Source organism: Gossypium arboreum, chromosome 4 (assembly GCF_025698485.1).
Source record: "Gossypium arboreum isolate Shixiya-1 chromosome 4, ASM2569848v2, whole genome shotgun sequence".
NCBI lineage: Eukaryota > Viridiplantae > Streptophyta > Magnoliopsida > Malvales > Malvaceae > Gossypium > Gossypium arboreum.
Genome location: NC_069073.1, coordinates 4,248,612 through 4,261,132, shown reverse-complemented (window position 1 = coordinate 4,261,132; position 12,521 = coordinate 4,248,612). Strand labels below are relative to the sequence as shown.

Sequence of the window (12,521 nt, the reverse complement as noted above, 5' to 3'; positions counted from 1 at the left end):
AAGCACTTCAAAAAGCACTCTTTTTATCCGAGAAAAAGAAAGAAAATTAAAACCCGATGGAGATATCTGAAGAAAAAAAAGAGATCAACCAAGTCAGATCGTTGTTACATCTGCAACCAGAAGGGACACTTCTCAAAGAACTGCCCAAAAAACAAGAAAGGCAAGAAGATCGCACAGATAATAAAGCAGACAGGATTAAAGATCCAAGATGATGATGATATTGAGTCCATCTGTTCTATTGAAGATCAGCCTTCAGAGAAGACGATTTGTGCCATTCCAGTCTATGATTCGGCTTGTTATTCCTCCAGTTCAGAATCAGATTATTCTGATATTCTCATGTTGCAAGCTAAAGCACAGACTGTTACTACAAATGAAGATTCAGCTCCAGCTCCGCATATTCCGGTAAAAATCTATTTAGACAAATATAGTAAACCTGTTACTATAATTGCCTTCATAGATACTGGTGCAGCTGAAACAATCATGAACCCAGATGTTTTACCACCAGACTGGTGGAAACCTCACACAAGAATTTTTGAATCAGCCACAGATGCTCCTTTGATTACCCGCGTGATCAGCAAACCAATCACCATCCGGTTTTTCCCCAACTGTAGCATTACCACTACAGTTCTAGGCTCAAAACTCCTTGGAAAAGACATTGTAATAGGCTTTGACCTTTACAAGAAAGCCCAACACCTCAGGATTTTGCCTGAAGGCCTCAGATACAAAAACTTTTTCCAGCCCTTTACCAGGATCCCAAGACTATTTCTTATCAAATCTGAAAAGATTATCCCAATCATCCAGAACCTAAAAGCCCAATCCTGTGCGGAATCTCATTCAGAATTCTTGCAAAAATGCCCAAATCCATTATGGAAAAACCCAGACTTCTTTATCCAACTTCCATTCAAAAAGAATGAAGACATCAATCCCACGAAGGCCAGCCATCAAGGGATGAATCCTGAACATTTGCTGCTTGCACAAAAAGAATGCCGAGAACTGCAGCAACAAGATCTGATTGAAGTCTCAGACTCGCAATGGGCATGTGAAGCCTTTTATGTCAACAAAAGATCAGAACAACAAAGAGGAAAATTAAGACTGGTAATTAATTATCAGCCTCTTAATCATTTCCTACAAGACAATAAATTCCCTCTGTCAAACAAAGATTTGCTTTTCTCCAGCATTGCAAAAGCAAAGATCTTTTCAAAGTTCGACCTCAAAGCAGGCTTTTGGCAATTAGAAATCCATCCTGATGACAGACCAAAGACGGGTTTCTGTATCCCCAATGCACATTTCCAATGGAAAGTCATGCCATTTGGATTAAAGACAGCCCCTTCTCTTTTCCAAAAGGCTATGATAAAAATCTTTCATCCACTAATGGAAAGTGCTCTTGTGTACATTGACGACATTCTTCTCTACAGCAAAGATGAAGACTCACATGCACAACTTCTTGAAGAATTCAAATCCCTTATATCCAAATATGGGATAATGCTTTCTGAAAGGAAGATGCAGATCAACAAGTCAGAAATCCAATTCCTTGGAATGGATATCAAAGAAGGAAGATTCTCTCCAGGAGATCACATTGCTCATGAACTCCTCAAATTTCCATCAAAAAATCTGTCTTTCAAACAGATTCAACAGTTCATAGGGATAGTCAACTATATTAGAGACTTTATTCCCAAAGTTTCTAAATATATAAATCCCTTGAGAAAACTGTTAAAGAAGGACCCTCCTCCATGGTCATCTTCTCAGACAAGAGCTCTTCAAAGACTGAAAGAACTATCACAAGATCTACCTCCTTTGAAGATCCCCTCAGACGGAAAAAGAATCTTACAGACAGATGCCAGTGATAAATATTGGGGTGCAATTCTCTTCGAAGAAATTGATGGAAAAAGACATCTCTGTGGATACAAAAGTGGAAGGTTTTCAGATGCAGAAATCCATTATCATTCCACATTCAAGGAAATACTTGCAGTCAAAAAAGGGATTGCAAAGTTTGAATTTCATCTCCGAGGATATCAGTTTCTAATAGAAATGGATATGTCCTCATTTCCGAAAATGCTCAAGTTCAAACAGAAAGTAGTTCCTCATCCACAACTTCTCAGATGGGCAGAATGGTTCTCTGAGTTCTCATTTGAAGTCAAACACATCCCTGGTAAGAAAAATGTTCTTGCAGACTTACTCTCCAGGCCCAAAGAACCAGACCCATTTTCCAAGTCCAAAGAAAATCCAAAAGTCCTTACCTACAAAAGAGTCTATTGGCCCAGACCCATTATGATGTACAGACCATATTCCTCAACATCCTCATCACCTACCCCTTACACTGTAACTCCAAACCTTCACCCAGAATTTCCACCAGAAGTCATTACCCTTGTGGAAAAGAACTGTTTCCACCAGAAGGCCAAAGATATGATGTTGGAATACCAAGTTCAAGTCTTTAAGAACTTTGGAGGTCTCATTCTCAAACCTTGGGGAATTAATCCGGACTATCCTTTCATCCATCCAATAAGGTTTGAATTTGTTGAACAACCAAATGAAGTAAAATGGTTTTTATGGTATCTCACTCATTTATACCATATTGCCATCCAGTTCAACACCATTGATCTCCACTATTACCTGAAGAAAGCTATCCGAGGAAACATTGAACCAGAACATCAAAATTTCTTCACTTTCCTCAGTTGGTTCCATCCTCTTCCACAATGGCTTCAAATAATTGAACAATACTGCAACCAATCAAAAGGAACTTATGGAACTTATATTATTATAATTTTCTATAAGCCGCAGTACTTTGTCAAATGTGGAAAGGCAACCCAGCTCAATTCCTTCCCATCCTCTTGGGTCCATAAAACCCTAGAAGATGAAGTGTTCAAGGACAAAGCCCAATACCGGGAACTTCAAAAGTTTCTATGCCAGCTCAATAGAACCGTCCCAATTGAGATATGGCCACCTCCAGATATTGACGCACCATGGGACACCTGGCCTCAATCATACACACCTTATCATCTAGAAGTCTTGGATGCTCTCCGTGAATACAAGAAAAGCATACCTGACCCCACTGAATGGTCACAAGACTACCCGTGGCAGTACAGCCAGATCAATCTAGAAAAGATGGAGATAAACGATGAAAAAGATAATGAAGAAATGACGTGCCACAGTGAAGATTCCCTGGACAGTGCCCAGATGCCCCACTCAAATGCCAACAGCTGAAAGATCGTTCTACTTTATGTCTGAAGCTACTTTTGGTTGTTGTATGAGTCATAGTTACTTTATAATCATGTAAATCGTGTAATCATAGCTCAAAGATCTTGAGCTTATCCAGAGTCCTGTAACATATTTTGTCGTACTACATCATCTTTCACTATAAAAGGATGATGAGCTCTCTCTTGTAAGATATAGAAGAAAATCCAGAAAATAAAACTCCTAAGTTTTATCCATCATGTCTTTCTAAGTTTTCCTTTGCTTCTCTAAGCCTTCTTCTTCTTCCTAAACCATCTTATGTGGGTTACCATAAGAGCGTTAATAAAGTATGCTCTGTGCTTGCCATTTTTAATGGATCCTGCACATCAGAAATATTAAAACTCAGGATTAGTATGCCAATCCTGTTGTGATTAATATAAGATTCTTGAGTCAAGATCTTATAGCTAAAAGGCAGTGCCTGTTGAAATGCCCGTGTGGATGAAGGGCTCGTGTTTGGCATAGTTCTATTTATTAATCAATTTTTTATATAAAATTTATTAATTTCAATTACTTATTTAATATAAATTCAAATTAATGTCGATTAATTATATTAAATATATATGATTTTTACTAAAATTATTTTAAATTACCATATTATTTAATAATTAAAATACAGTTAAATTCTTACCAAATTATCTAAAAATGTTAAAAATTGTGTTTGGTAAAAATTTTAAAATAGTGGCACAAGAATTACGTTTTAAAAATTATTAAATTTTTTACCGCACCATTCTAAAAATTCAAATATTTTTTCTTAAAAATATTAAAGTGTAAATTTATCATCATACTATAGATAAATGTTGAAATTTGTCACTATACTTTATTCTTATTAATATTTACCGTTATTTTTAAAAAATATGAGTAAATTTGACACTCAATTTTTATGTTATTAAATTTTACCATTAAACTTTAAATTATATTAATTTTTGCCACTAGCTCTTATTTCTTTAATTAAATTCTATCACTCAAGATTAATTTTAACGATTTGAAAAAAATACTAATAAAACTTCTTTCAAATATTTTATTTCAATAGTTAATAATAAGTTAATTTATAAAATATCAAAATTAATAAATTAGTGTAGAATTTATAAATTAATGAAAAAATACTTGAAAATAAAAAATATAAAATGTAAATTTATTTTTTTATAAAATAACTGTTTTTATTAATTTTACATTATATTTTTTACATGCTAAATATTAAGATAAAATAAAAATAATTTTATTAAAAGAATTCAAGCTATTTTAAATTGAAATTAAGTAGAAAATTTCAATTAAAAATTCAACTTTAGAGACAAATTTCAATCAAACAAATATCAAGTGGTAAACTTTAATATAGAGTTAAAACATTGTGGTAAATTTATATTGAATATATAAACACAATGATAAATATCAATTAAAGTGAAATATAGTGACAATTTTCAATTTCACCTAAAATATAATGACAATTTTGCACATAAAATATACTTTTAAAATTTAGTGATTAACTTTTTTAAAAATTAAAATATATTTTATGAATACATCATGGATAAAAATTAATTTAATTATATGTTTAAAATTACAAACATCTTCATTTAAGTTAACAAATAAATATAAACACACAATTTTAGATTATAGAATATGATGTCAATTTTAATTTTTGAATGAACACATGAACAAGCTCAGCTTGATTCATTCATGATCCTAACTCCTAATTAATTTATGTAAAATTTTAATTATTTTTATGTGTTTATTTTTTACATTCATATCTTTACAATTTCTTTTTTCATGGGAACAGGACAAAGAAAAAAACAAAATAAACACTATTAGAGAGATAATTAGGTTTGGTGGCAAGCAGAATTAGCAACAAAAAGTAACCTAATTCAACCAAACCATAATTCATAATTGTACCTTACCTAAAGTTGTAGTATTATAAATTTAAAGGTCGATTTTATTATGTATATCTATTCATGGTTAGGTTATCCGTTTAAGTTAGAATGTTTACTCAAATTTTGATAGGATTTGGACAAAAATATTATGTCTGAAAAATAGACTTGAGTTAAAAATTAGGCCCATTTTAAAAATGAACTGGGCTTGGGTTTGAACCTTCAAGGTTTGAGCCCAGTCTGACTTGTTTTTAAATTAGTAATATTTTTATATATTATGTAATTTATAACATATAAAAATTAAATTTATTATATACTACTATAATATATCATTAAAAAATGTTAAGATGATTATAAGACTTTAATAAATTATTAAATATTAAATTAAAAATAATATGGACGAGTTTAAAACGGATTTGGGTTAGCCATTTATAAATATGGATAGATTTAGACAAAATTTTAGATTCATATTTTGGGTTGAATTGAGCTTGGATAAACATAAAAAGTGTTAATATCATAGACTTAGTCCGACTCATGAACACTTCTAATACTATATATGATTGGTAATTTTGATGAGGAAATATTTCGATTTTATTCTAGATGATGGACAATAATTTTTTGATAGTCTTCAAATTAAATTAATAGATTGATAATACTCGTTATGACTTAGAAACTTTCACTAACTTTTGTTCTACCGGTGAAGAAAATGTAAAATTAGATTTATTTTTCAATTAATGATAGTTTTTTAGAATAAATTAAAGCTAGCTTTTAAAAGTAATGGCAGTTTTTTTAAAAATAATTTTTAAATGGGATGATTTTTTTAATAATTTTATTATATATTTTAATTATATTTATTTTTGTATACAATGTCTAGAACTACTTATAGCTCCTCTCCAACCTATAAATAAGATGATAACGGTTTTAACACACTTGAACTCACATCCTCCTACATTAATGATAATACTAATGTTAACCGAGTTAAGACTCAATCAACAAGATGATTCTTTTATGTAATTCTATTATATAAAAATTAAAAGATAGAATTACACTTACATTATATGTTAATTTGTTTATTAAATGAGTTTTCAATTTTTCATCCTCATTAATTCGTGACATAGAGATGGAGGAAATATATATATATTATATATATATTAATGCAGAGGAAATGTTCTGTTCATTTTATGATTTATGTTCAAGGTCTGTGGTTGTCTTTCTTAACAATCTCATTTCTAAAATTCGAACTTATGTCTCCCTTTGAAATGATGTCTTCTGTACACGCAACACTTGTTAGTATATATTTAAGATTTTAAAAATAAAATAAATGAAATACATGTTGATCTCAATTCTAGTTATATATTTTTTATATCATTAATAATACATGTATTTTACTAATAAATATCATTGCACTCTAAGTGAGAGACCTCGAATTTAAATTTTAGAGATAATATTATTGAAAAGGACAATTATAAATCTCAAATATTAACTTTCATGGGCATTAAAATAAAAATAAAAATATGTTAATTATAAAATAATACATATTTTATTATATTGCTACATTAATTTTAAGTTCTAAATTTTTAAAAAGAAATTGTAATCATTATCGACCTCATCCATGGATAAGTAAGTAATTATTAGAGTCAAATTAATGGGCGATTTACTAAAAAAAGTCCTTTTATTTTATTATTTACCGAAATGATCCAACTTTTTTATTATTTACAGGAAATGATCATTTTCCTCGAAAGCACGTCCACATCAGCGCAAAGTCTGAGTACATTTCAGCAAAACGCTTCCTTGGGGGAGCATTTTGTCCACATCAGCACAAACTGCGCCCTCATGGACACACTTTGCTGATGTGGCAAAAACGCTCCCCCAGGGACACATTTTAGCCCGTGTTTAAATTTTCAAAAAAGGTCATCTTTTTAAATATTATAAAAATAGACCAATTTTTTTGAAATTTTACAAGAATAAACCTTAAAAAAAGTTCAAAATGATAACACCACTTTTTTTATTGTGTCACCAATTAATATGAAAACAAAACTTTTGAAATGGATATCTTTATATAGACTCAAAATCTCATTTCTCTTGTTTTCTTAAGCAATGTGGGATATGAGATATGTGTATGTATAGACTCATGAATAGGTTTGCAGCTTGTTCCTAAACAATGTGGGATTCCTTCCTCTTTTAACTAACAACATGAGATTAAAAGCTACACTATATTTTATATTTTTTACTTAGAGTTTAAATTTTTTACAAAAGCTAATTTTTGTTACATTATAAATAAAAATTTTGAACTCTATAAGTAAAAAATTATAAAATATAAAATGAGTATGGTAAAATATTAAAAATAAATATTTAAAAATTACTAATAGTTGAGTGATCATTTTGTAAGTTTTATAATTCGATAGCTAAAAAATCATAGTTGAGCGACTACTAATGTAATTTAATCTAGATATAAAAATATGAAAAATAATTATTATATTTTATGTATATTATATATTTCTATAAAAAGCTTATTTAACATAATTATATACTATGTTTAAATAGATTATCTATCTAGTCAAAATACATCTGAAATAAATTTATCAACATTTATTAGGTGATGAAAATTAAATTGAAATTAGAATTAAAAATTAATTAGTATAGTAAAATATTAAAAATAAGTAAATATTTAAAAAGATATATCAATTTTTAAAATTACAAAAATACTATTTGAGTGCCAAATACTCACCATTTATTTATTAATCAAACATTCATAATATAAAATAAAATTAAAATTAAAAAAATTAAAAGTATAACTTCTAAATTTAAATAATAGAGAATTATTTTAAAAATTAGAATTGCATTGATACTAACTTCAAACATTTAAAGTTGAATAGAAAATTATTGCATGTACAAGTTTCATATGTGCAATTTGTTCTCTTTTTTAATAGTTCTTTTGTATATGTTAACAATTCTAAAATGCAACAAGAATAAATATCTCAAAAGATAATTTTATAATATGAGAAAATGTTAACAAAATATAAAAAATAGAAATTGTTTTGTAAAAAATTATAAAATATAGTGTAGCATTTAGTCTCATGTTGTTAGTTAAAAGAGGAAGGAATCTTACATTGTTTAGGAACAAGCTGCAAACCTATTCATGAGTCTATATATACACATAACTCATATCCCACATTGCTTAAAAAAATAAGGGAAATGAGACTTTGAGTCTATATAAAGATATCCATTTCAAAAGTTTTGTTTCCATATTAATTGGTGACACCTTAAAAAAGTGTTGTTATCACTTTGAACCTTTTTTAAGGTTTATTCTTGTAAAATTTCAAAAAAAATTGGTCTATTTTTATAATATCTAAAAAAATGACTTTTTGAAAATTTAAACAGGGGCTAAAACGTGTCCCTGGAGAGCCTTTTTGCCACATCAGCAAAGTGCATCCATGAGGGTGTAGTTTGTGTTGATGTGGATAAAACGCTCCCCCAGGGAAGCGTTTTGTTTACATGTACCCTGACTTCGAGCTGATGTGGACGCGCTTTCGAGGAAAATGGTCATTTCTCGTAAATAATAAAAAAGTCAGACCATTTCGATAAATAACAAAATAAAAGAGGTTTTTTTAGTAAATTGCTCCAAATTGATTGCATGCACCTTTAACAAAAGGAGAATATAATCTACTTGATATTTTTTTTTTCTAATGAAATCCAAATTGTCTGAACTTATATTTAAATCTTAAGCCTGCCTTTACTTTCTTCAATCCTTCTTTCTTAAATAAAAATTTTGACCATGGTGAGAACATATGTATTTAAATTATTAAAAGTTATTTGTATAAAACACATAGTTTAACATTCTTAATTTATTAAAAATTTATTGATTGGGTCTTAACTCGATTGGTATCGGCATTTTAAAGACGCTGAAACGCTTTTATTCTCCTATTTAAGAGTCAAAGACGAATTATAGATATTTAAAATAAAAAAATAATTCAATTGTAACTATGAAAATTTTCACAAAACAGGGGACACACGCCCGTGTGTCTCACACGGCCTCTAGACACAACCGTGCCACAAGTCGTGTGGACATTCGAAATAAGAGCACATGGCCGTGTCCCAGCCTATGTCCGACCCCGTGTAACTTTCTAACTTGGGTCACGGGCCAACACACACGCCCGTGTGGCTAGCCCATGTGCCCTAAAAATGGCCACACATGCCCATGAGCCAGGCCATGTGCTAGGCTATGCCAAACCCGTAGGGTATACTAACTTATGCCACACGGCCAAGTCATACGCTTGCGTGTGAGGCCGTGTGGAGTATACTGACTTGATTTTAATCTTAACACCAGGGGACATACGGTCGTGTAATACAACCGTGTGTCACATACGGCCGAGACACGCGCCTATGTTGTAGCACCCCAAACCCAGCCCAGAAGTTATGGCCGGATCCGGCATGCCACATAAAAAACGTAAAAAAAAAAAATTTCCATTCTAAGTCCAGAAAATCGTACTTGATGTTCAAAAGATTAATTCATTAAGGGTTAAAGTGAATGGAAACTGTGCACCAGGTAGGAAACCGGAAAAGAGGTGGTGAGTCCATCGGACTGCTTAAGTACCAAGCTCCCTTCGGATCTAATCCTAGACATGCATACCGCCATTGCCACACCTTAACGTCATGGATATTTCTAGGAAACCGATTTGATTAAGTCATTTTTAGGAAAAGTGATTAATTTTGGAAAAATACTTTCATTGCGGAAGCTTTGCTTGTTGTCGTGTTATTTTGAAATCAACTGTTGTTTTTGAAAATGCGCCCTAAAGCTATCCAATTTCAACAGTTAAAATAAGTATTACCTATCTTAGTAATACATATTAAAACCATCAAAAATAATTAAGCGGCCTTATTACATTTAAAAGCCCAAAAACTTCAAACGTAAATAAAAGGATGTCCAGTTCACCAGAAGAAAATCAACTTTCAGAACGGGTGGCCACTCCGAATTCCCTCACAGCTCCAAGCCCACTATGGTTGGGGATTTCTGCGTGGATAAAATAAAAAGGGTGAGTTTGGGGAAACTCAGTGTAAGGAAAACCCATTCAAAGCCCAAGTCAGCTCAAGCCTATTGGGCCTCAAATTCATTCAGTAATAATGGTACTGGGCCAAAGCCCTTTTCAGATTATAATAACCGGGCCTTAGCCCTTATTCAGATAACCGTATGGCCCATAGGTCCATTTCAAAATACATGCAACATCAATAACATATGCAAGCCCATTTGGGAGACTACTCAACCCACCAACCACTACACTCCACCCGTACCAGCCATACACTCCATGTGGGAATAACTCAACCCACCCAAATTTAACACTCCACGATTCTGACCTTTGCTTGCTCGATTATCAATAAATTGAGGCAAAGCCTCCAAGACGTGGACAAGCCACTTTCAGACTTCCTCCGTCAATATCCCAGTCCATGCATCGATAATAACAACATGGCATGCATAAATAACAACATCAAACATGCATTTAGGTCAATTTAACCTTAGGGTATTTGGTAATTTATCTACTAGGGGTAAACGTAAATTTTTCACTTTTAAAGGTATTTCAATAATTTATCTATTTTAGGGTTTTTCATGCATATTCCTACTTTTCACGTACTAACAGAATCACGTACCGAGGGTTCCTATCGAATTGGGCCCGTTGGCCCATCATTCTAATTTTGGCCCATTAAGCCCAAAAATATCGAGGGCACAGAAATCATGCACTTTGCAGTCCAAACATTGCAGCTTACCTAAAACATTAATCGATTTACCTCACGAGCATTCGCACACTCGCAAATCTACAAAATACCGGTTTTCGGCATTTCGGCTTTTCGACTTTTGCCGATCTAGACTAAGAAAGAGGGTGTTAGTTACACACTGCTTGCGACGATATCTTGATGAGATCCACACACGAACCGCCTACAATTGGATTACTAACACGTTAATCTAACTATTCAAATACAAACTACGATTAACCCCTTACAATATTCGCCAACCACACCTACAGATCATAGTGAGCTTATAAGAAATCAATAAGCAACTCATTAACAAATTTTGTCAATGTTTACCACATAATCATAATTTCACTGCAAGCTGTCTTCCTGAGCAACAGTCACTAAATCATTTATAACTGGAGCTACAAAACTCCAAATCAAGTTCCGTTAATTTTCCCTGAAAATAGACTCATATATCTTCTATCCATAAAATTTTCAGAATTTTTGGTTTAGCCAATCAATACCAGAATTTTCTCAAAGTTTCCCATGTTTCACTGTTTGACTAATCTGACCACCCTTCATTACGAATCAAATTTCTCATTGTACAGAATTCAAAATATGTTCTTGTTTATTTCATTAGAAACTAGACTCAATAAGATTTAATTAAATAATTTATTCAGCTTCTAATTCTTCTCCCACAATTTATGGTGATTTTCCAAAGTCACGTTACTGCTGCTGCCCCAAGCAGATTTATTACCAAATCACTCTTTCACACATACCTTGCATGCATGTTATTTAAACATGTATATCACCAATCAATCATCACATATCTATGATTTTACTTAAGTATAATCTCCATTTCATCATTTTAAAGCACAACATGTTAGCTGATTTTTCCCTTTAACATCTAAGGCACATGCATGCTCATTTGTTTGGCTCAACTTCACCTATCTTCCATTTTTCATCAAAAGAACATGAAACAACAACCATTTCCTTCATTTTAATTTATGACTAAATGCTCACAACACAACTAAAAATCAAAATATACTTCAAGAGTTAAGGTAGAATCAAGAAGAACTCATGAACCTCAAAATAGAAGCAAGGTACCAAGAACTTACCTTCAATTTTCCTCCTCCTAATGACCGAAAACTTAAGAGCTTTCTCCTCTCCTTTCTCTTCTCTAATTTTCAGCTATGATGAACAAAGATGGACAAAACTTTGTTCTTTTCACCCCTTTTTCTTTTAATAAAACTTCATATTTCATCCATTTAATTCTTTAATACAAAAGACATGAAATTCTTATCATGAAACATTTACCTAACCCATTATCATGGAACATTTACCTAACCCATTATCATGGAACATTTACCTAACCTATTATCATGGAACATTTACCTAACCTATTATCAATTTGTATCAATTTGTCTACAACAACATGATGGTTGGCCACTTCATGTAAAATGGGAGGTTTGTCATGCAAATCCTCCTATTTTGCACTCCTATTTATTTGGCCACTTCAATTTAGCCTATAGCATTTTCAAACATTTTCACATAGGTCCTATTTCATAATTTCACTCCCTTTTTCTTATGGAACAAAAATTAACTAAAATTACCGGGTTCTATCTTAAGCTTGGGCCTTCTAGAGGCCCACTAACATAATTAAACCTATGCCAACATTCACAGGATTCCCGAAAATTGGGGCGTTAC

General features: G+C 31.7%; 1 long non-coding RNA gene across 1 annotated transcript; it reads right to left on the bottom strand.

Moving 5' to 3' along the window:
• Positions 1 to 9,861: 9,861 nt before the first annotated feature.
• On the bottom strand, positions 9,862 to 12,098 carry LOC128291419 (uncharacterized). The gene is made up of 2 exons (XR_008281193.1): positions 11,933 to 12,098; positions 9,862 to 11,019 (listed from the first exon to the last, which is right to left on the bottom strand). It is a non-coding gene; the product is annotated as an uncharacterized LOC128291419 (long non-coding RNA).
• Positions 12,099 to 12,521: the final 423 nt, after the last annotated feature.